The sequence below is a fragment of the Hypanus sabinus genome, chromosome X1, assembly GCF_030144855.1.
Source record: "Hypanus sabinus isolate sHypSab1 chromosome X1, sHypSab1.hap1, whole genome shotgun sequence".
NCBI classification, from domain to species: Eukaryota; Metazoa; Chordata; class Chondrichthyes; order Myliobatiformes; family Dasyatidae; genus Hypanus; species Hypanus sabinus.
The window spans coordinates 42850392-42875261 of record NC_082738.1 but is presented as its reverse complement, the minus strand read 5'-3'; positions in this window follow the sequence as shown (position 1 = coordinate 42875261).

Here is a 24870-nt window from a genome sequence, read left to right as displayed (position 1 = left end):
ATCTGAATGCACGTAATATACGAAATAAGGTGGATGAACTTGTATCTCAGTTTGAGGTTGATAGGTATGAAGGTGTGGTCATCACTGAGGCTGAAGGAAGATTATAGTTGGGAGCTGAACATCCAAGGATACACATTGTATTGAAAGGGCAGGCAGGTAGAAAGAGGGGAAGGGGTGGCTCTGTTGGTAAAAAATGAAATCAAATCCTTAGAAAGAGGTGACCTCGGGTCAGAAGATGTAGAATCCTTGTGGGTAGAGTTAAGAAACTGCAAGGGTAAAAAGACCCTGATGGAGATTATAGACAAGCCACTGAACAGTAGCAAGGACATGGCCTACAAGTTATAATGGGAGGTAAAAAAGGCATGTAAAAAGGGTGATGTTACAATAGTCATGGAGGATTTCAGATAGATTGGGAAAATCAGGTTGGTGCTGGATCCTGGGAGAGAATTTGTAGAATGTCTACAAGATGGCTTTCTGGAGCAGCTCGTGGTTGAGCCCACCAGGGGAAAGGCAATTCTGGATTAGGTGTTGTGTAATGAACTGGTTTCGATCAGAGAGCTTAAAGATAATGGAACCCTTATGAGCCAATGATCATAATATGATAGAATTCACCCTCCAGTTTGAGAGGGAGAAGCTAAAGTCAGATGTATCAGTATTACAGTGGAGTAAAGGGAATTACAGAGGCATGAGAGAGGAGCCAGCCAAAGTTGACTGGAAGGAGACGCTAGCAGGGATGACAGCAGAACACCAATGGCTGGAATTTCTGGGAGCAAATCAGAAGATGCAGGATAGAAACATCCCAAAGAAGAAGTTTTCTAAAGGCAGGATGACGCAACCATGGCTGACAAGGGAAGTGAAAATCAACATAAAAGCAAATGAGAGGGAATCCTGTGGAAGACACGAGCACTATGCTGAAATTTTGAGAGAGTCAGGCGGCTGAGTGTAGTTGATAGTACTAGGCAGAAGGTGCTTGAGAAACTGAACTGTCTGAAGGTGGATAAGTCACCTGGACCAGATAAGCCATACCCCAGGGTTTTGAAAGAGGTAGCTGAAGAGATTGAGGAGGCATTAGGAATTATCTTTCAAGAATCACTAGATTCTGGCATGGTTCCAGAGGACTGGAAAATTATAAATGTCACTCCATGCTTCAAGAAGGGAGGGAGGCAGAAGAAATGAAATTATAGGCCAATTAGCTTGACCTCAGTGGTTGGGAAGGTGTTGGAGTCCATTATTAAGGATAACAATGGGAGAGGGTACTTGAAAGGCACACGATAAAATAGGCCAAAGTCAACATACTTTCCTTAAGGGAAAACCTTGCCTGACATATCTGTTGGAATTCTTTGAGGAAATAACAAGCAGGATAGACAAAGGATAGTCAGTGGATGTTGTGTACTTGGATTTTCAGAAGGCCTTTAACAATGTGCCACACATGAGGCTGCTTAACAAGATACAGTGCCTATAAAAAGTATTCACCACCTGTCCTGGAAGTTTTCATGCTTTATTTCCTTACAACATTGAATCACAATGGACCTACATCAGGATGCTGTTCATCGACAATAGCTCAGCATTTAATACCTTTATTTCCACAATCCTGATTGAGAAGTTGCAGAACCTGGGCCTCTGTACCTCCCTCTGCAATTGGATCCTTGACTTCCTAACTGGAAGACCACACCCTGTGCGGATTGGTGATAACATATCCTCCTCGCTGATGATCAACACTAGCGCACCTCAGGGGTGTGTGCTTAGCCCACTGCTCTACTCTCTGGATACACACGACTGTATGGCTAGGCATAGCTCAAATACCATCTATAAGTTTGCTGATGATACAATCATTGTTGGTAGAATCTCAGGTGGTGACGAGAGGGCGTCCAGAAGTGAGATATGCCAACTAGTGGAATGGTGCCGCAGCAACAACCTGGCACTCAACATCAGTAAGACGAAAGAGCTGATTGTGGACTTCAGGAAGGGTAAGATGAAGGAACACATACCAATCCTCATAGAGGGATCAGAAGGAGAGAGTTTCACGTTCCTGGGTGTCAAGATCTCTGAGGATCGAACCTGGTCCCAAACGTATTGACGTAGTTATAAAGAAGGCAAGACAGTGACTATACTTCATTAGGAGTTTGAAGAGATTTGGCATGTCAACAAATACACTCAAAAACTTCTATAGTTGTACCATGGAGAGCATTCTGACAGGCTGCATCACTGTCTGGTATGGAGGGGCTACTGCACAGGACCGAAAGAAGCTGCAGAAGGTTGCAAAGGGACTTGGGAGTCCTCATGCAGGATTCTCTAAAGATTAATTTGCAGGTTTAGTAGTGGTAAGGAAGACAAATGCAATGTTAACATTCATTTCAAGAGGACTAGAATATAAATGCAAGGATGTTTATAATGCTGAGGCTTTATAAAGCATTGGGGAGGGTTCAGAGGAGGTATATGAGAATAATCCCAGGAATTGAAGTGTTAATGTAGAAGGAGAATTTGATGGCTCTGGGCCTGTGCTTGCTAAAATTTAAAAGAATCAGGAGAGATCTCAATGAAACCTATCAAATGTTGAAAGGCTTAGAAAGAGTGGGTGCGGAGAGGATGTTTCCTCACGTTGGGGAGTCTACGACCAGAGGGAAGAGCCTCAGAAAAGAGGGACATCCATTTGGAACAGAAATGAGGTTGGTTCTGGGATGGGCCTGGTCTTAAAATGGTGCCTGACTCACACTGGATTTCCCCAGAATTCCTTTTCCACTGAACACCCACAAAATCCTGCTACTCACCCCTCTTAAATGCCTCTCCTACCTGTCCAAAATGTGCGATAATCTCTTTGAGAGAGGTTCTTCTGCCCTTCTTTCAATCTGAGACAAGATCAAATCACTCCACCCTTTCTGTTACCTGAAGACCCACATTCAACAATTCAGAAACAGCTTCTTCCTCCAACCCCCATCTTCAGATTCCTGAATAGTCCACGAACCCATGAATACTACCTCAATATTCCGTTTTTGGCACTCTTTTAAATATTGTAATATATTGTGGTTCTATGTCTGCACTGCCGCAAAGCAACACCCTTGTCAGTAATAATAAATCTGATTCTGATTCATGTAAGGTATGATATTCAGTTCCATTCTCTGGTTATTGGGCACTGTATACTGTCCTTCAGACATCCAGTCCGATAGCCACCCACTTTCTGGCATTGGCTCTGATAAATTTCACTCCCATTCTGTTCCCCTTTCCACTTTCTTTCTCTTTCGTTCTCTCTCACTCTTTGTTACTTTCCACCTTTCCACCTTTCCACCTTTTCCTCCGTTCCGTCAAGGTGAATTACTCTTGCTGCAGCTCAAACTTTACCCTGGTGACTGACAAAAAACTACATTCTCACAGGAATCTCCTCCCCTCTCTGCAGGAAGTTCAACACGTGCCTTGGTATTTTGATAAGGATCAGCATGTCTAAATTTGGTGGTGTCATCAATTTAATATCAAGCTTTCCCTTATATAAAACATTTATACAAAATGTCATTGAGGCTATTTTTAAAACAGTTCTGTTTCTCTTCCTCTTCCGTTACTACTTCCTTTATTATTTTCCTAGTTTCTCCTTTTTAATTATGAGCACAATAAATTGAATCAGGCTGAGGTTATTCGGCCCCTCAAACTTCTAGCAGCATTCAGTAAGGTTAGAGCTGTCCGTACATCTGCACGTCTTGTCTGCACTTTATCCTGATGTGCTTGACATCGATCCCTGGCTCGAATATCCTCAGCAACTCAGTTGCTTCAGCCCACTCAGGTAGAAAATGCAAAATATTTACTACCCCCAGCATGAAGAAATTTCTTCTTCATCTCAATCCTGAATTCTGAGGCTGTGAGAACCTTGTCTTCCGACATTCCAGTGTTAAAGTTCCACTTCATCTCTCCTCTTACAATGAAACAATGAGCTGGTCTACTTTTCTAATCTTTAGAGTAAAAGTATCTCATTCTTAACCACCAAAAATTGATTTGTCACTAACTGAGAACCCCTGAGAGTTTTACTATGGCGATAGCATGCTAACGACAGTAAGTGTCTGTGGCTGTTAGATTTCACAACAGCTGAGTGTGCAGTTCCAAAGGAAAGATTTGAAATTATGTGGTGAACTTTGACGGCCTGAAGTGGAGTCACTGCTGTGATAGAGCATGTATGACAGTGTATGCATAGCTAACTCCCAGGGTACGTTTCGGAAATACTGAATAAGAAAAGAGAACACAACATCTTGGAGGATCTGTCCTAGGCCCAACATATTGATGCAATCATGAAGAAAGCATGACAGCAGCTTTATTTCATTAAGAGTTTGGGGAGGTTTGGAATGTCACCAAAGACTCTCGCAAATTTTCTGCAGACGAGCCATGGAGGGCATTCTGACTGGTTGCAGCACCGTTGGTATGGAGGGACACTGCACTGGATTGTAATAAATGCTACAGAGGGTTGTGAACTCAGACAGCTCCGACATCGAGGACATCTTCAAAAAGTAGTGCCTCAAAAAAGCATAATCCATCATTATCCTTCACTATCCAGGACATGTCCTCTTCTCACTCCTACCATCAGGTACAGGAGCCTGAAACCCATGCTTAACTTTTTAGGACCAGATTCTTCCCCTCTGCCATCAGAATTCTGAACAGTCCATGAATTCATGAACACTACAATAGTTTGCACTATTTATTTTCGTAACCTGTAATTTTTTTGTCTTGCACTATACTACTGCCACCAAACAACAAACTTCATGACCTATGTCAGTGATAATGAACCTCATTCTGATTCTGGAAACCATGGGCTCGTTTATATCTCACCTGAATGGAACATATCCAACAGTACAAAACTCCTAAATTGTTGTAATTCAGGGCCTGAAGTGTGACTTTAATCTGGAACCTGTGACTCAGAAGGACCAGCAACACCACTGGAGCAATAGCTGATGCTGATTTAATGAAAGAATTGCTTGTGAATTTAAGGGCATACAGGAAATTAACAGAAACTTGCAAAGTAAGTCAAGTAAACTCTTGTTATTTGGAAAGTAGAAAAATGGCCTTTCTCCAGGGGTGAGAAGAGGGGCAAAACTGAAGTGAAAGGAAGCAACCTCTACAGGTGTTAGTTGTGATGGTATTGGGCTTGTTGACATAGAACATAGAACATAGAAATTTACAGCACATTACAAGCCCTTTGGCCCACAATGTTGTGCTGACCATGCTGAAATTCCTCCTCATCTCTGTTCTAAAGAGACATCCTTCTACAAATGCTTGTATTTTGAGGCTGTGACCTCTGGTTATAGACTCTCCCATTATTAGAAACATCACATGCACTCTATCTTAGCCTTTCTGTGCTGTGAGTGTCTGCTGGGAATGTGGATTCAGTGACCCAGAGACTGTGAGCTATATTGTGCCTGAACAACACACCCCTATCCAGAGGTTATTTCTCCTTCTTCCATCCTTCTCTCCCCATCTCCTTTACTAATCTCTCCCTCTCTCTACTCCTCTTCCATTTCTTCTTCTATCCCTCTCTCCCCCACCCCATTCTTCTCTCTACCTCCTTACCTCCTTATTTTTCTTTCTCTTGCTCTCTTCTCCTTTGCCTTCCACCCTCCCATCACCTTCACTCTCTCCCTTCCACTAATCTTCTCCCTACATGCTTTCTACACTCCAACTACTCTTCCCCTTCACTCCCTTTGCCTTCTGTATCATTCCACCTCCTCCCTTCCGTCTCCTCTACTTGCTTCTCATTCCCTCTCCACTCCATACACTGTCCTCCTTCCCTTTTTCCCTCCTTCACTCTCCACCTCCCCCACCCCCCAGTCATTTCACATTGAACCACTGGCAAAAGCCAAGATGGTGCTGACGATATATGGTGATGTTTTGCAGGCAGCAAACAAAGCTACTAACTATTCTACTAAATAATACTTTTCTGGACCACAATCATGGCAATCCTTTGGAACTGTCTGTAAGACCTGGCGTTTTTATGATATCCTGAAGGATTCGGTGAACTGGTCTCTTGAGAATGCAGCTACAGTCATGGTGGCCATTGCTGCAGTAGACTCCAGCCAGATTGAAACTTTGGGCCAAGTTGATTCAACAGGTTCCAGGCCCGAAAGCAGAAAATGAACTGATGTTTAGTCAATTTAAGCACCGAGCCAGATTAAAAAGATTAATGCCATCAAGGCCAAGGTGAAGGGTGAACCAGTGTTCAGCTCATTATTCTGTGAGGCTTTACGCACCTCAGCACTGAACTGACCCTGTAGATGGGGCCTGCAGCCATCGGCACTCACCTCAGCACTGAACTGACCCTGTAGATGGGGCCTGCAGCCATCGGCATTCACCTCAGCACTGAACTGACCCTGTAGATGGGGCCTGCAGCCATCGGCACTCACCTCAGCACTGAACTGACCCTGTAGATGGGGCCTGCAGCCATCGGCACTCACCTCAGCACTGAACTGACCCTGTAGATGGGGCCTGCAGCCATCGGCACTCACCTCAGCACTGAACTGACCCTGTAGATGGGGCCTGCAGCCATCGGCATTCACCTCAGCACTGAACTGACCCTGTAGATGGGGCCTGCAGCCATTGAGCTCCTGAACTGGCTCTGTGGATCATGTTCTGTGTGTTACTTCTTTATTTTTTTATTGTTTGCATGATTACTTCTTTTTTTGCACATTGGGTGCTTGACCATCCTTGTTGTATGGAATTTTTTTGTGGATTCTATTGTGTTTCTTTGTTTTGTGGCTGTTTACAGGAAAACTAATCTCAAGGTTGTATATGGTATGCAATAAATGAGCCAACCAGTCCTCCTCCAACACCACCCTCCTCCATCTGGCAGAACTGGTCCTCACCCTGAACAGTTCTTCCTTTGACTCCTCCCACTTTCTCCAGTCTAGAGGGGTAGCCATGGGCAGCCGCATGGCCCCCAGCTATGCCTGCCTCTTTGTTGGCTACGTAGAATAGTCCATGTTCAAAGTTTTGTCAGGTTATATTCCCCAACCCTTTCTCTGCTACATTGATGACTTCATCAGTGCTGCTTCATGCACCCATGCTGAGCTCGTGAATTTCATCAACTTTGCCTCTAACTTCCACCCTGCCCTTAAACTCACTCGGTCCACCTCTGACACCTCCTTTCCCCTTCTCAATCTCTCTGTCTCCATCTCTGGAGACAAACTGTCTACTGACAATTTCTATAAACCTGCCGATTCTCACGGTTATTTTGACCATAACTCTTCCCACCCAGTCTGCTGTAAAAATGCTATTCCCTTTTTCCAGTTCCTTCACCTCCACCGCATCTATTCCCAGGATGCCAGGACATCAGAGATGTCCTCCTTCTTCAAAGAACAGAGTTTCCCTTCCTCTACCATTGATGCTGACCTCGTCCACATCTCCTCCATTTCCCCGACATCCACGCTCACCCCAACTTCCTGCTACCTTAACAGTGGTAGAGTTCCTCTTATCCTTACCTACCACCCCACAAGCTTCCACATCTAATGCATCATCCGCCACAAATTCCACCATCTCCAAAGGGATCCTACTACCAAAGATATCTTTACCTCCCTCACCCCTCCGCTTTCCACAGGGTTCACACCCTCCATGATTCCCTTGTCCATTTGTCCCTCCCCAGCAATCACCTACCTGGTGCTTAACCCTGCAAGTGACCCAAGTGCTACACCTGCTCATACACCTCCTCCCTCACCTCCAGTCAGGGAACCAAAAGGTCCTTCCAGGTGAGGCAACACCTCACCTGTGAATCTGCTGGTGTCTGGTGCTCCCGGTGTGGCCTCCGCTCCATTGGTGAGGCCCATTGAAAATTAGAGGACCGTTTCGTCAAGCACCTCCGCTCCATCCACCATAAGCGGGTCTTCCCAGTGGCCAGACATTTTAGTTCCAATTCCCAATCTTGTTCCGACATGCCGGTCCATGGCCTCCTCTTGTACCAAGATGAGGCCACACTCAGGGTGGAGGAACAACAGCTTATATTCCATCTGAGTAGTCTCCGACCTGATGGCATGACTATTAATTTCTCCTTCCAGTAAATTTTAATCCCCTCCCCCCTCCCCACTTCTTCTTTCCCCCACCCTGGCCTCTCATCTGCCCTTCACTTCCCCCTGTGTCCTCTCCTCCTTCTCTTTCTCCTCTGGTCCACTTTCCTCTCCTTTCAGATTCCTTCCTCTCCAGCCCTTTACCTTTCCCACCCACTTGACTTCACCTGTCACCTACTAGCTATCCTTCCCCACCGCTTTTTAATTTTGTTGCCTTCCCCCTTCCATTCCAGTCCTGAAGAAAGGCCTTCACTGCTTATTCACTTCTATGGATGCTGCCTGACCTGCTGAATTCCTCCAGCATTTTGTGTATGTCGCTATGGTATACATACTCTGATAATAAATGTACTTCGAACTTTTGAAGTAGGAGAGAAGTGAATCCAGCTTTGGGATGCTGAATGACCTTTTTGGTCACTAACTGTTCAGGTAATTGCCAATGTCCTTGTAACTATTGGGAATGTAAATGTTTAATAACGTAACAAGGGTCAGCAATCTTGTATCTATACCCAGCGGATAGAAGGAACAAACAGTAAATCATTTGTTGAAATGATTAAATGTTACAACGCCATAAAAGCAGTGCCAACAACAAGATTGTTAAGATTGTCATGTCACTCTTGATTCTCATATTGCAGTCATGTGAGAGTATACCCTTAATTTTGAAAAAAATGTGATTCATTTCCATAAGATTGTTTTGAGTCAAAGGGAAGTGCAGCACAAAAACAGGCTGTTCAGCCCATCTAGTCTATGCCAAACAACTTATACTGCCTACGCCCATCAACCATAGCCTTCCATAGCCCGACTATCCATGTACCTATCCAATTTCCTCTTAAACATTGAAATTGAGCTTGCATGCACTACTTGTGCTGACAGCTCATTCCACACTCTCATGACTCTCTGAGTGAAGAAGTTTCTCCTTAAACTTCTCACCTTTCACCCTTGACCCATGACCTCTGGTTGTAGTTTCCCCCTCCAACCTCAGTAAACAAAGCTTGCTTGCATTTACCCTATCTATACCCCTCCTAATTTTGTATGATTCTATCAAATCTCCTCTCAATCTTCTACAGTCCTATCCTATTCAATCTTCCCATATAACTCAGGTCCTCCAGACCCAACAACATCCCTGTAAATTTTCTCTGCAGTGTTTCAATGTTGTTTATATCTTTCCTGTAGGTAGGTGATTAAAACTGCACACAAGACTCCATTTAGGCCTCACCAACATCTTGTACAACTTCAACATAACATCACATCTCCTGTACTCAGTACTTTGATCTATGAAGGCCAGTGTGTCAGAAGTTTCCTTTACAACCCTATCTACCTGTGATGCCACTGTAAATGAATTATGGATCTGTATTCCCAGATCCCTTTGTTCTCCCTCACTCCTCAGTGCCCTACCATTCACTGTGTAAGACCTACCCTGGTTGGTCCTACCAAATTGAAAAACCTCATGCTTGTCTGCATTAAATCTCCATGACCACCATTCAGTCTTAACCTCCTTTTCACTCAAGCACAGGATTTGTGTATCATTGGCAAACTCAACATTGCCCTTCTTTGAATTCTCACGAGAGGGTACAGTGTGGTGACTTCTTGCACAGTGGTGTTGGGAAGTGACGTTCCAGAATTTAAACCTGGTGCCAGTGAAGAAACACAGTACGTTCAGCTCAGGGATTGAACTTATTCAGATCTTCATTTCATTTCACATGATTTCAAATTCAGGTGGGGTTGGAAATTTCTATGCATGTTAGTTCCATGCCAGAGAGGCACCTCCATTGTCACCTGACCTGCTTGACACACTCTACAGATCTCCTCGTTACTTCAGTAAAGTTTAAAGCCTCCATCTAAAAGATTTTTAAATGATTATAAGCCTTAGACAGTCAGATCACTACCAAAGGGTGTCATAATGTTCCCAGGATGTGCAGACCGAGGCCAGGCTACTGCTCAACACCTGCTTTGCCTGCTTGGTGTGGAGGTGAATAGAGGGGAGGGAAGGAAAAAGGACTGGAGGGGATGTAAGGGGGAGAAAGTGGAGGGGGTGGTGTAAGAGGGGTTAAGGTGGGGGAGAGGAAAGGGAAAGGAAGCCCACTGGCTGCATTCACGGAGCTTTAGAATAAGCACAGATATAATTATAACAAAGGTTTGACAAGATCCTCAGTGTCAGCAGAAGAATAAATGTGAATGGAGTAGACTACTGCCCATCAAGGAGAGAGAGAGAGAGAAAGGGAGAAGGAGAGAGAGGGGAGAAGAAATAGAGAGAGAGAGAGGGAGGGGAGATAATGATAGGGGAGAGGGAGAGACAAAAAGAGAGAGGGAGATAGAGTTAGAGAGGGGGAGAGAGATGGAAGAGAGAGAGGAAGAGATAGAGAGAGAGAAAGGGAGAGGGAGAGAGAGAAGGGGAGAGAGAGGGGAGAGGGAGAGAGAGAAAGGGAGAGAGAGGGAGATAGAGTTAGAGAGAGAGGGGAGGGAGAGAGAGATACAGAGAGAGGGGGAGAGGGAGAGAGACAGAGAGGGGAGAGGGAGAGAGAGTAGGAGATAGAGTTAGAGAGGGAGAGAGATGGGAGGGGGGAGAGAGAGAGGGAGAGGGAGAGAGAAAGAGAAGGGAGAGGGAGAGAGAGAGAGCGACAGACAGACAGACAGACATGGGGGGGAGAGAGAGATAGAAAGGGAAACCTTTGTTTAAACAGCCAATTTCCTGTTGTGGCCCAACTGATGCTCAAAGCTAAGTGTGATACACAAAGATATTTCTGAGGTGTACATCAGCCAACCACTTATCTCATGCTTTGACAAGCTATTGTGGCTGAGTAACTAACTTGACACTTTTCACACAGAGATACCAGGGAATCAATTCTGGTTTTTCAGGTCTAGGAATTTTTTGATGCATTACCTGTACGTCCAACAGAGGGACAGACGCCGAGCCCTCGAACTATGCTTAAGTGAGTTGCACAGTAGCTTATCACCTGGTCATCCCAATTCTAATGGTCACAAAAGTAGTTAGCCTGACAATTCCTTAACTGCTTTCCAACTGCACTGAGGAAGGACAGAGAGATCTTCGAGTCCACATCCATAGATCTTTCAAAGTTGCCACACAAGTAAATAGGATGGCTAAAAAGATGTACTATGGTGTGTTGCCCCTCATTAGTCAGGGATTAAGTTCACGAGCTGCCAGGTTATGTTGCTGCTCTATAAAACTTTGGTCAGACCATGCAGAGTATTGTGTTCCGTTCTGGTCACCTCATTATAGGGAGGATATGGCAGTAAGTGTCATTATGAAGAAAGCAAGGCAGCATCTCTACTTTCTTTGAAGTTTGTGAAGATTCGGCATGTCATCTAAAATGTTGACAAACTTCTATAGATGCACAGTGGTGAGTATATTTTCTGAGTTCATCACAGCCTGGTACAGAAACACCAATGCCCTTGAATGGAAATGCCTGCAAAAAGTAGTGGATATGGCCCAGTCCATCACAGGTAAAGCCTTCCTACCATTGAGCACATCTATAAGGAGTGCTGTTGCAGAAAGCAGCATCCATCATTAAGGACCCTACCACCTAGGTCATGCTCTCTTTTCACTGCTCTATCAGGAAGGAAGTACAGGAGCCTCAAGACTCTCAGCACCCCGTTCAAGAACAGTTATTATCCCTCAACCATCAGGCTTTTGAACCAGGAGAACTGTTCCCACAAACTATGGACTCACTTTCATAGACTCTTCATTTCATATTCTCAATATTTATTGTTTATTTATTTATTTAGTATTGTGATTTCTTTTTTTTCTGTCTGTTTGTATTTGCATGTCGGTTGTTTCACCGTCCTAGTGGGCGTGGTCTTTCATTGATTCTGTTATGTTTTTTGGATTTACTGTGAATGGCTGCAATAAAATGAATTTCATTGTATATGGTGACATACAGTATGAACACTGATAATAAAGTTACTTTGAACTTTGAGGAGATTTACCAGAGTGTTATCTGGATGAGAGAACGTGTCCTATGAGAAAAGGTTGAGTGAGCCAGTGCTTTTCTCTTTACATTGAAGGAGGATGAGAGGCATAGATAGAGTTGACAGCCAGACCCTTTTTCCCAGGGTGGCAATGTCAAATACCAGGGGATATCTATTTAAGGTGAGTGGTGGAAAGTTTAGGGGAAGGTCTTTTACACAGGTGGATGCCTGGAACCCATTGCCAGGGCTGGTGGTACAGGCCGATACATTATTAAGAGACTCTAAGATAGGCACTCGAATGTAAGAAAATGGAGGCTATGGGCTCTGTAGGAAGGAGTGGTTAGGCTGGCTGATCATGGAGTAGGTTTCTGTAGATTGGCACAACATTGTGGGCTGTGCTCTACTGTTCTATGTTTTATGTTGTTTGTTCTACCACAATCTTGAATGTGAGGTTCCAAATGAAACATTATTTGTTTTCTTTTAATGTTTGCATTGGTATTGACTTATTGAAGAATCCTGAGGCTGCCAGTACTTAGCCATGGAGATGTGACCTTGAGACCCAGCCACTAAAGGGACATGTACGGAACACAAGGAGTACTCTTGAAAATCATGAAGAGTGCTGCCTCGTCAAGCATACCAACAATGAAGATATGGAGAGGGCTTCCAGTGACCCTCAAAGGCTGGTAGAGACCATTACACACAGGGCACATAGTTTATGTGCTAGGGCATCAAGGAGACTGGTCTGGGCAGCTTCCAACAATTCCTCCCTGAATGTTGTCAGGGAGATCGCTAAGACACAATCCATGGCCTCAGAATGCTTACTCAATGGGTATCTTGGGAAAACTTGCAGTGAAAGTGATTCTCTCCCTGGGCCTGTGGGCTGAAGCAAAGGTGAAGTTTGAGTAGGGGGCTTTGGTGACCTCCCTCATGCAGCAGAGAGCTTGTTGGATGTGGCATAAATCTGGGTTAGCTAGCTGCATTGACCCCCAGTGAGCAGCTGTGACCTGGACCTCAAAGGTGAGAGCAGTCTGTACAAGTGTATTTGCAATCACAGTAATAGTGGACTCACGATGAGTATGGGAATCAGTAAACTGACCAACCACATCCTACCTAGTGTTACCCTGCTGTATACCCAGTTATTGTGGCACTTGCAGTGCAGGTGCAGACTGTGCAGGTGATGCCTCCCTCCCAGATGCGCTGAATAACTTCTATGCCCGGTTTGAGGCGGAAAATGATGTGGCGGCGAGGAAGTCCACCCCTCCTACAAATGACCAGGTGCTGTGTCTCACTGCAGCCGACATGAGAAGAGCCCTGTGCAGGGTCAACCCACGGAAGGCTGCTGGACCAGACAACATCCCTGGTAGAGTGCTCAGAGGATGTGCAGACCAGCTAGCAGATGTTCTCACTGACATCTTCAACATCTCCCTGAGCTGCGCCATCATTCCAATGTGCTTCAAGGCTGCCACCATCGTCTCCATGCCGAAGAAGTCTTCAGTGTCCTGCCTAAATGACTACTGTCCCATTGCACTCACATCCATCATCATGAAGTCTTTTGAGAGGCTCGCCATGAGGCATATCAAGACCCTGCTGCCCCCCTCACTGGACCCCCTGCAGTTTGCATACCGTCCCAACCGCTCAACAGATGATGTCATTGCCACCACCCTCCCTAACCGACCTGGACAAAAAAGACACATACGTTCGGATGCTGTTCATAGACTTCAGTTCAGCATTCAACACAATCATCCCTCAGAAACTGATTGGAAAGCTGAGCCTACTGGGCCTGAACACCTCCCTCTGCAACTGAATCCTAGACTTCCTGACTGGGAGACCTCAGTCAGTCCGGATCGGGAGCTGCATCTCCAACACCATCACACTGAGCACGGGGATTCCCCAGGGCTGTGTGTTCAGTCCACTGTTGTTCACTCTGCTGACCCACGACTGTGCTGCAACACACAGCTCGAACCATATCATCAAGTTCGCCGATGACACGACCGTGGTGGGTCTCATCAGCAAGAACGACGAGTCAGCTTACAGAGAGGAGGTGCAGCGGCTAACGGACTGGTGCAGAGCCAACAACCTGTCTCTTAATGTGAACAAAACAAAAGAGATGGTTGTTGAATTCAGGAGGGCACGGAGCGACCACTCCCCGCTAAACATCGGCGGCTCCTCAGTAGAGATCGTAAAGAGCACCAAATTTCTTGGTGTTCACCTGGCAGAGAATCTCACCTGGTCCCTCAACACCAGCTCCATAGCAAAGAAAGCCCAGCAGCGTCTCTACTTTCTGCGAAGGCTGAGGAAAGTCCATCTCCCACCCACCATCCTCATCACATTCTACAGGGGTTGTATTGAGAGCATCCTGAACAGCTGCATCACTGCCTGGTTCGGAAATTGCACCATCTCGGATTGCAAGACCCTGCAGCGGATAGTGAGGCCAGCTGAGAAGATCATCGGGGTCCCTCTTCCCGCCATCACGGACATTTACACTACACGCTGCATCCGCAAAGGAAACAGCATTATGAAGGACCCCATGCACCCCTCATACAATCTCTTCTCCCTCCTGCCGTCTGGGAAAAGGCTGCGAAGCATTCAGGCTCTCATGACCAGACTATGTAACAGTTTCTTCCCCCAAGCTATCAGACTCCTCAATACCTGAAGCCTGGACTGACACCTTGCCCTACTGTCCTGTTTATTATTTATTGCAATGCCTGCACTGTTTTTGTGCACTTTATGCAGTCCAGTGTAGGTCTGTAGTCTAGTGTAGCTTTCTCTGTGTTGTTTTCTTATTACGTAGTTCAGTCTAGTTTTTTTTTGTATTGTGTCATGTAAACCATGGTCCTGAAAAATGTTGTCTCATTTTTACTATGCATTGTACCAGCAGTTATGGTCGAAATGACAATAAAAGTGATTTGACTTGACTTTACATCCTTCAGTCTGACCAATTACAGCAATCTGGAGCAATACACAAAATGCTGGAGGAGCTCAGCAGGTCAGAGTATCTACGGAGAGGAATAAGCAGTTAACGCTTTAGACTGAGACCCTTCATCAGGGCTGGAAAGAAAGAGGGCAGAAGCCAGATTTATAAGGTGGGGGGGGGTAATATACAGTCAACATTTCAGGCTGAGACCTTTCATCAGGACTGGAGAGGATAACTGAAAGGAATTCTAGGCTGCTACACTTCTTGCTCCTGCCTACCCAACAGCAACCCTCAAGGGCAGCCCCTGCACACTTATCTGAGGGTGGACTGGGTGTGATTCATTACGGTGGAAGTGCCAGCAGGTAGGGATTCATACCACGTCTCTGACCCTGAAGCACAAGGAGCGACAGGGTGGCCCAGCACCTCTCCGTGTATAATGTTGTACTTACTGCCCTTACCACCGATTCCATTCGTGCTCTCATTTCTTAGAACACATCCTGAGCATCCTATGTGAGGTATGGACGAGGTCTTGGGTGTAAAGCCCACCCATCAGGGCCTGTGATACTTTGGCCACTTCAGGTTCACCTTCACACAAGGGTTAGAAGTTGTCAGGTACCCATTGAAAGCAAGGTCTGCAGAAATATCACTGAAGTTGGAAGTTCAAACCAAAGTGCAGGCATTGTACAGGACGAGCGGAACTGGGGAACATTCCAGAAAATATAGTTTGGGTGTTGGTTCATTAAAATAACATGGTAACCGCACTATTGTTGATATTATCTGAGGGAGTTTCTCATTTTCCAGTGCCAACAAAAGTATCCACTGGAAGTTCAGGAATTCAGCTACCCACCAAGAACAGAGCAGTTCAGCATCAGGAATGCCGCTCTTTGGGTTACATCTATTTGGAGCTGTACATCGCTTGTTCTCCCATGATGTAAGAGCAAATTTCTTGGGGGAAGGGAGGGATCGCTTTCTTTTATCCAGATGTTTATTCTCGGGGATGACAAGAGCTCATACTGCTGCCTCTCAGTTCCATAGCTCCAGGGCTCTACCGGATCTCGGGTGCTCCCTGTTTAGAGTTTGCAAGTTTCTCTGTAACCACATGAGTTTCTGCTGTGTGGTTTGGTTTCCACCCACGTCTTAAAAGTGTACCGGTTGGTTAATTGATTGCCATAACTTGTAGGGAAGACACTGAAGAATCAAATGGTGGTTGATAGATATGCAAGAAAGATCGTCTCAGGGCGATAGTTGAATACTGAGAGGTGGAAGAGGCCTGATGGCAGATGACAGCTGTGAGTAATGATAAATCTGATTCAGATATGGGTCTGTATTGTGGACTGAGAGAAGGAAGGGGGCAGGGAGAGGGGAATCATGGTGGGGAAAAGGGTAAGAGAGAGGGAAGGGAGCAGAAAGCACCAGAAAGACATTCTATAATGTTCAATAAACCAATTGCTTGGAGTCAAATGACCTTGCCTGGTGTTCAGGGTTGGTCGTGTCTGCACCCACGCAGACCCCTCGCCATTCCCAACATCCTTTGTTCCATCCAGATTTACAAACTTGCTCTCTGCTCCACATTGACAAATACAGTACTGTGCGAAAGTCTTAGGCACCCGAGCTATATAATTGTGCCTATGATTTTTGCACAGTACTGCCATTATCACCATTTAAAACTATTAAAATTATTTCTCTCTCTCTCTAGATGTTTCCTGGCTTCTGAATATGTCTAATACTTTCTGTTTTTGTTTCAGATATCCAGTATCCTTTTAATTTCCTTCATGACACTTTTTCTTTGAAGTCACTGGGCTTTCCCAAACCTTCTATGACCAGAAGGAAATGATTCAATTTTTGTTGACCTTTTTTCTCTTTTTTATTAAAAGTTCATAGGTTAAAAATACACTTTAAATTCCAATTTTTAATTCCCATTTTCTCTGGACTTGCTTTCAGCTTGCATTCAATTATATTTATATATCTCCACATTTCTCTAACCTCCTTTATTTTTGATATGCCTATTCAAGAAAGGAGGAAGAGAAAAAGCAGGAAAATTTATGCACTTAGCCTGTCATAATTTACGAGGCAGACTTGCAATCCGTTGCTGAGGCAGTATGTACAGGCCACTTCGAAAATAGTGATGTGATTAGTCAACATCATTAGGACGAGTACCAGGCAGTAGATCTATTGCACAGTCGTAGGTTCGGTGCTGTGGAAGAGTCGAGGCCTTTCCCTTGCTGAAGACAGCTTCCAAATCCTTGTAGACAGAAGGATTTCTACCAGCTTCCTCCGAGGGTGACTCCTGAGGCTCCTTAGGTAACGGGGTAATTCAGCAGTCCCCTGAATCTCCTCCATGGGCCCACAAGAGTCTTTAGTGAAAACAGAGGCCAAATCACAGTCCAAATCCACATCCATATCCTCAGACATCGACAGCGAGGCACAGCAAATACTCTTTGTGCTCCTGGGACTAGGCTCCAAAGGTCTCCATTTTGGAGTCTTCCCCTTAGACGGGACCTGGCAACTGGAGCCCTTTGGCTTAGCTGCAAGAGTTCCAGACTGCTTGGGCACCTCCTTGGCTTGCTCCTGAACCAGAGATCTAGTTCCAGCTCACCCCTGACTGGACAGGGTCAGGACTCGCATGGGCCTGATGGCTGGAGATGGCTTGTTTGCCCTTGAAGGCAGGACTGGCTCCAGGTTACCCCAAACAGAAGTCTGCCCCCTTGTCAGCCTCTGGTCTCGGGAGAGTCTGGTGGTCAGAATACCAAACCGAAAACATACTTTCTTGCAGCGACTGGACCATGCAATGAAACTCCCTTCCTTCCAGTTCACGGAAGAGTTATGCTGGGACACCCAAGGGTGCCTGAGGATCAGGGCCGTCTGAGGAGACTCATTGATGTAGCAGGCAAGGGCTGGCTCAACTCCTGCAATGGTATGTTGAGCCAACCAGTGGTCCCCAAATCCAGGAAATTTCCAGCTGCACCAGAGTCCATAAAAGCATTCACCTCTCATTGGTTCATACCCCAGGAGATCTCCATCCTCTAAAATCTGTGAGGTTGGAGTTAGTGGCTGCTACCATCACAGTTCTCCCAACACCGGACGGTCTGAACAGTTCTCCCGACAGCCTCAGCTTCAGACGTTCAGCCCGCAGGTGACATGCTTCCCCTCAGTAATAGCAGCAACCTTGACTCCAACGCTGGAACCTCTCATTAGCGGAGATTCTTATGCGACCAGTTTGCATGGGTTTGATAGGATCCTGAGCAGGAGACGGGCTGGTCATTGTCTGAGATCAGGGGGGTGGAACTACAATGAGTTGAGGCCAGGTTCGAGCTAGCCCTCTTCAACCTCTGGATGTAGTCCCACTTACGCTCTGCCAGGTGATTATCGAGACAAATGGACTGGTCAGTCAGAACCTCTAAGTCCTCTGCTGGCACTCCCAAGGTGAGGGAACCCTTCAGTTCGTTCTAGAGTCTGCGGCAGTACAGAGTGACCAAGGTCTCTCTGTTCCAGCCACTTTCTTGGCCCAAGGCCCAAAACTCAATAGTGTAGCTGGCTGTTGACCATACGCCCTGTCAAATCTTCGTCAGACGGTCCAAGGCTCAGCTAGCTCCAGCAGGATGATGGAACACCTTCTTCATGGTGGCCATGAATTCCTCCGAATCTGGCAACCCTCTAACCTTCATTCCCAATGCACAGGGCTCTTCCAGTTAGGAGAGAGATAATGAAGACTGCCTTTCCATGCTCTGAAGGGAACTGGGATGGCTGGAATTCGAACAGTGGATGAGGAGCTGAGACAAGACCCCAGGTCACTGTCAAACTTCTCCGGGGTTGTAAGATGTACAAGCTCCACAGAGCAAATGACTGGCTCTCCCAAATGACCCTAGCTTCCTCCTTGCGGAAGTTGATAAATGACGACATGGAGGTTGTGTATCTCCAGACTCTGTCTGGAAATCCTCTCGCTGTGGTTGGTCTGATACCTCACAGGGTCCATACTGGCTCATTCGTACTGTGACGAGAGTCCTGGACGAGGATGATTTGGGCTCAAATGTTGGAGTGTCTGAGGCTAGGACAGAGTCACAGAATAAAACTGGATCGAAAGCAGAGCACAAAACAAAACGCTTGACAATATCGCTGGTTGGCCTTATGATTGAGCACTGAGGCTCCATTTACATGTTCTTTAAATACTCAGTTCTTTGCATCCAAAACATGATTGCCAATTAGTGAGACAGTCCTGAATCTTTAAAGGAGCCGTGCCATCTAAACCCTGGAAGCAGGCACAGTTGGGTGCATGTTGTTACAACAACATTTCAAAGGCGCTTGTAATGGTGCATGGGTGGGAAAGGTTTAAAGGAGTATGGGCCCAACATGGGCAGATGGGATAAGCTTTAATGGGAATCTTGGTTGGCATGAGCAGTTGGACCAGAGGACCTGTTTTTCTCCTGTATGATTCTATATCTCTATGTCTCTATCCAACACTTTCTCTCTGTCTGCCATTGGATGCTAATACTTCTGTGACCAAACGATTCTTTGGAAGTCAAGAATGAGACATAAAACTTATTGCTTATGATCATTTTATTAAATGATACAAGAGCAGAAAACGAACAGGAAAGAGGAGCTGAGAGAGCTAAGAAGAAAAGAAAAAGCAGTCATGATCATCTCACACTCTGACCAGAGATAACAAAAATCCCAGTGTGAACAATTACTGGTCAAGATGGCACCTGTATACCACACTCCCTCGGTCAACATCTTCCAGATAGCCCATGAAAATGTCTCTTTTTTTACTTCTCTTACATCTGTTTTTCACCTTAAATGTGTCTCTGGGACTGTTAGAGCCTGTGATTTACAGTTTGGAGATCATCTGAGTGATCCAGCACTTTGTTGTCTCCAAGAAGACTCCAGGAAGTGAGCACGTACTCGGACGGCCTCGATGTGAAGGAACTTAGAGACAGGGCACGAGCCAACATTCGACTCCAGCTCACCAGTTAAAGCATCCATTAATTGCCAATTAAAGCATCATGGAAGATTGAGGCGAATGCGGAAAGCGAGTGAGAGTACAGCACCTTTTGGTCGCTGCCGGAGATGGAGACTGTGAGTGGCCTATCGCCGTGTGGCTCGCTGTGGCAGGCAGGTAGGCCTCTCTGCCTCGTGTGGTGTCCCTCTCTTTCAATGAATGTCGGTGATATCGGAGGATGGTATTATGGTTCTGCATTTAGGGGAGGGGTTCTGAGGGTTGTGTTCTGTTAGTTTATTTTATGCAGGGGACAGGTTGTTTTCTGGGGGTTGAAGTTCCTGTTCCGTTTTGTGCACAGGGAGGGGGTTTTGGGGGTTGATGATTCGGATGCCATTCTTTTTTGAATGGGGGTGGGGTGGGATTGATGTTTCTCTCTGAACAACTTTCATGTTCTTTCTTTGTTTCATGGCGATCTGGGGAAGGCAAATTTCAGAGTTGTATATGGATACATGCTTTCATAATAAATGAACCTTTGAACCTTTAACCCATAAAGTAGCCAGATTCAAGTCACGTGACACCTGCTATTGAAGACCAAGTTTCTAGGAAAAATACAGAAGCGACTGTATCATATATAAAAATATGTTTCCAAGCAAGCATATGAAAGTTAAACTAACAATTCTGCACCCCAAATCAACAAAGGGCAGATAGAGAAGAACTGTTCCCATCAGAAGAGGGTCAATAACTAGGACACATCAATTGAAGGCATTTAGCTAAAGGGTCAAGAGTATTGGGAAAAAAATTTATTTTTAGGCAGTGAGTAGTTAGGGTCTGGAATCCATGACCAGGCATAGTCTGGAGGCACATTTAATTGTAGTTTGCAGTCAAAAACTAGATAAAATACCTGAAGGAAAAGAATTCCAGGGATTTAAGGTAAGTGTACAGAGTTAAAGATTATATCAAGTTTTAAGAAAAGGCCTATGATTTTGGAAAGATGCTGTCAAGAAAGGAGAGTGGACAGAATTTTTTTTAAATCAAAGAATGACTGAAAAAGTTAATAAGAAAAGATATTTTACATGTAGAGCTAGCCAGAAAAAAATGAAACAGGTAATTAGAGAGTGAACAGATATTTAAAAAAAAGAAAATAGTGAATAAAGTGAGCAGTTGCCCTGTAGAAAATGACTGTGGGGAATTAATAATGGATAATAAGGAGAAAGCAGATGAATTTTGCTAGCATTTTCTTTTAGTCTTTTCCATAGAGGATACAATAAAGTGCTTGAGATAGGTTGTTGATACATTTTTGAGTCATGGTGAACTTTACATTAGCGTTTTTAAAAAAGTGCCCAGTTGGAAAGATAGTGCATTGTTTTTAATTTTCCAAATTCCCGAGACTTAATAACTGCAACATTCTTATCAAATACCAGGGAATCCCCTGGCCCAAGACTGTTCCAAGAGGAGAAAATTCATGGAATGTGAGGATACAGAGGCACAACATAAAGGACAGAAGGAGCTTTCTACCTCGCAAGGCAACCACATCATGCATCTGCTGCCGCACTTCTGGCAATATCTGTCAGTCCACGTTGACTTATGAGTCACCTGAGATGCATAGAACTCACACTCATTCTCAAGACATCCTCAATCCTGAGGGACTGCCGTAGAATGGAAGAAGAAAGTGGAATCAACCGTAAGAGATTTACTTGTCTTTGAAGTTCGCTCACTTAATTCCTGGGTTGAGAGGATAATTTGCTGAAGAGCGACTGGATGAATTTAGTAATACTCTCTGGCCCATTGGAAGACTGACAGGTGAACTCACTGAGGGGATTTAACAGGACAAATGTTGAGAATATGTTTTCTCCAGTAGGGCAATCTGGAGTTAGGGGGCAATAGATTCAGGATAAAGTGCACACCGCTGAAGTGAGCAGTAATTTTTTTCTGTCAGAGGATATCTGGTAATTGGTTTATTATTGTCACATGTTATGATATACAGTGAAAAACTTTTGTATGCAAGCCACCCAGGCAGATCATTTGAAACATTCTGTACATACATCACAGTAGTACAGAAGGGGAAAAAACAAAATATAATATATAGTGTCTTAGTTACAGAGAAAGTGCAGAGCAGATAGACATTAAAGGTTCATCCTTATTGTCTGATCAAGAGTCTTATAACAGCAAGACAGAAGCTGTCTTTGGGCCTGATGGTACATCTGTGTGCTCACAACTCCCTGCAATTCCTTGCTGTCTTAGGCAGAACAGTTGCTGTACCAAGTTGAGAAGCATCTGGATAGGATGATTTCTATGGATGCTCGATTTCCTTAGCCTTCTGAGGAATTAGAGGCACCACTGTGCTTCCTTGGCTGTCATGTCCACCTTGTAAATCTTTGGAATTTCCTACATTTGGAATATTCCAGGCTGAAATAGGTAAATACGGCTGGAAAAATAGAGTTAAAGTTAAGCACTGATCAGCCATGGCCTTAATGAACAACCATAACTAAGGACAGGTGTAGGCCTTAATGGTCTGTTTCTGTACCTACATACTCTTAAACTCCCCAAAGCTGGAAAACCACAGAGTTAATTATGTGATATCTTTACACGAAACCTGTCTAGTTAGTTACTGTGCCATATGCAGCATACAAACACAGGAGATAAAAGGCTGTAAAGTTTTGGCTAATGTTTACCTCAGAAATATCTCTGAGTTTCACATGGCAGCAATGATGAGGGACAATGCATCAGTTGGCCCACAACAGGAAACTGTTTAAACAAGGTCTGTCTCTGATGACGATAAGCACATTGAAGAGTGCAGAAAATGCACCTCTGCTCTTCTTGTGTGAGAGGACAAGTAGTTTTCTGTTCAGAAAAGGGAACTTTTCAGATCTATTGCTGACAAACTTCTCTGTTTGGCCTCCACTGTCCATCCAGGTAAAGACTGACACCTTCCCAGGAGTTCATTGTCACGAGGTTACAGGGACAAATTGTCCAGCTTCCAATAGAAGCAACAGATATACAAAACTAAACAGTCATGATATTGATGAAGGCATTTTATTAGCATGTGGTTGTGGGCACAACATGTAAATAAGTAGCATGCAAATAAGTCCCCTAAAGCAGGAAAATTCTAGAATGCAGAATATTGTACCATCTTTATAGCAAATGGAGAAGCATCTATTCTTTGGTTTATTGATCATAGTTTCAAAACCCAAGATTCAGAATAATAAGTATATTGTAAATATTATTTCAGGGCAATATGTAACATCACCGTTGTTCCTCTCACCTGACCTGTTAAGTATTTCCAGTATTTTCCTCTGTGTGTGTGTGTGCATGTGTAACTGTGTGTGTATGTGTGTGTGACTGTGTGTGTATATATGCGTGTGTGTGTGTGTGTGAGAGAGAGAGACTGTGTGTGTGTATTGATTAGGTGAGATCAGGAAAATGCTTGCTCAATAGATTTGAAAAAGGGAAAGTTTAATTAAACAGCAACAGCTAATGAAGGAGGAGTCCATGTGGTGAATTTGATTTTTAACTGCATTTGTGAACAGGGCCCGCCCAAAGAAGTTCAGCTGCTTTTGTGTTCTGGAATAATGAGGGTAATAGTTGGATGGATGTGGGACAGTGATAAGAAAGATAACATCCGAATTCATGATGGTCTAGTTGGACTGCTGAAAGTTGAATGGGATTCCAGTTTATCTCAAAAGCTTCAGTTATTTATGAAATATAACGGTGCTTAAAATTAACCACAACAGTTAATTTCATTGTCAGTATTCAATATTTTCTATAAAGTGCAAAAACCCTAGTTCCTCTGATAAATTTATATCAAAGTTGCATTTGAGAGAGAGATTTACCTTTCACACATTCACTTACTCTGTTATTTTGGTCCTCCAGGATAAACAGGGGAAATGTTGTGTCTGGCAGTATTAAGTTCAGAGATAATTAAGTGTTTTTATTTGGAGGATATATTTAACTCGTCAGCTTTTGCTAGTTTTCGAGGTTGCCACAGTAGTGTCTTTAGGTTTCTATGTGTCACTGTTTGCATAAGCAAATGACGGAGAAAGGGCTATTAGTAGAAGGCAGTGACTCACAACTAATTGGTCATAGCTGAGCATAACAATGTACTTAGATCCATACCAAGATACGTAAGTATAAATTCTTAACATATGCATACTATAACCCCATAACACATTTCACAAATGATATGGAAACTGGTATCCAAGTTGAAAATAGGTTGTGACCCACAAAGCAGAATAGAGTCATTAAAAAATGCAACACAGAAACAGGTCCTTTGGCCCAACTAGTCCATGTCAAACCATTTAAACTGTCTACTTCCATCAACCTGCACTGAGACCATAGCTATCCATACCCCTACCATCAATATGAGTGTGTGTGTGTGTGTGTGTGTGTGTGTGTGTGTGTGCCCTTAACTCCTGGTAGAGTCATCGGGGCACCGTCATGACATGATCGTTTTGGTGATTGCTCATCATACGGCATGTCTTGGGCATCTGAATCCTGGCGGAGCACATCCCTCTCCAGGTTTTTGGAGCCGGCTAGATTCGAACTTGGGAGCCTTCACTCCGAAGTCCAGCACTGATGCCACTATGCCACCAGCCAGCCATCAATATATCTATCCAAACTTCTCATAAATGTTGAAATTGAGCTCACATGCACCACTTGCACTGGCAGCTCATTCCACACTCTCATGACCTTCTGAGTGAAAATTTTTCCCCTCATGTTCCCCTTAAACTTTCACCTTTCACCTTTAACTCATAACTTCTAGTTGTAATCCCACCCAACCTCAGTGGAAAAAGCCTATTTGCATTTACCCTATCTATACCCCTCATAATTTTATAAACTTCTATCAAATCTTCTCAAAATCTTCTATGTTCCAAGGAATAAAGTCCTAATCTATTCAATCGTTCCGTTTAATTCAGGTTCTCCAGACTAGGCAACATCCTTGTAAGTTTTCTCTGTACTGTTTCAACCTGTTCACTCTTTCCTGAAGGTAGGTGGCCAAAGCTGCACACAATACTCCAAATTAGGCCTCACCAATATCTTACGCAATTTCAACATAACTTCCCATCTCCTGTACTCAA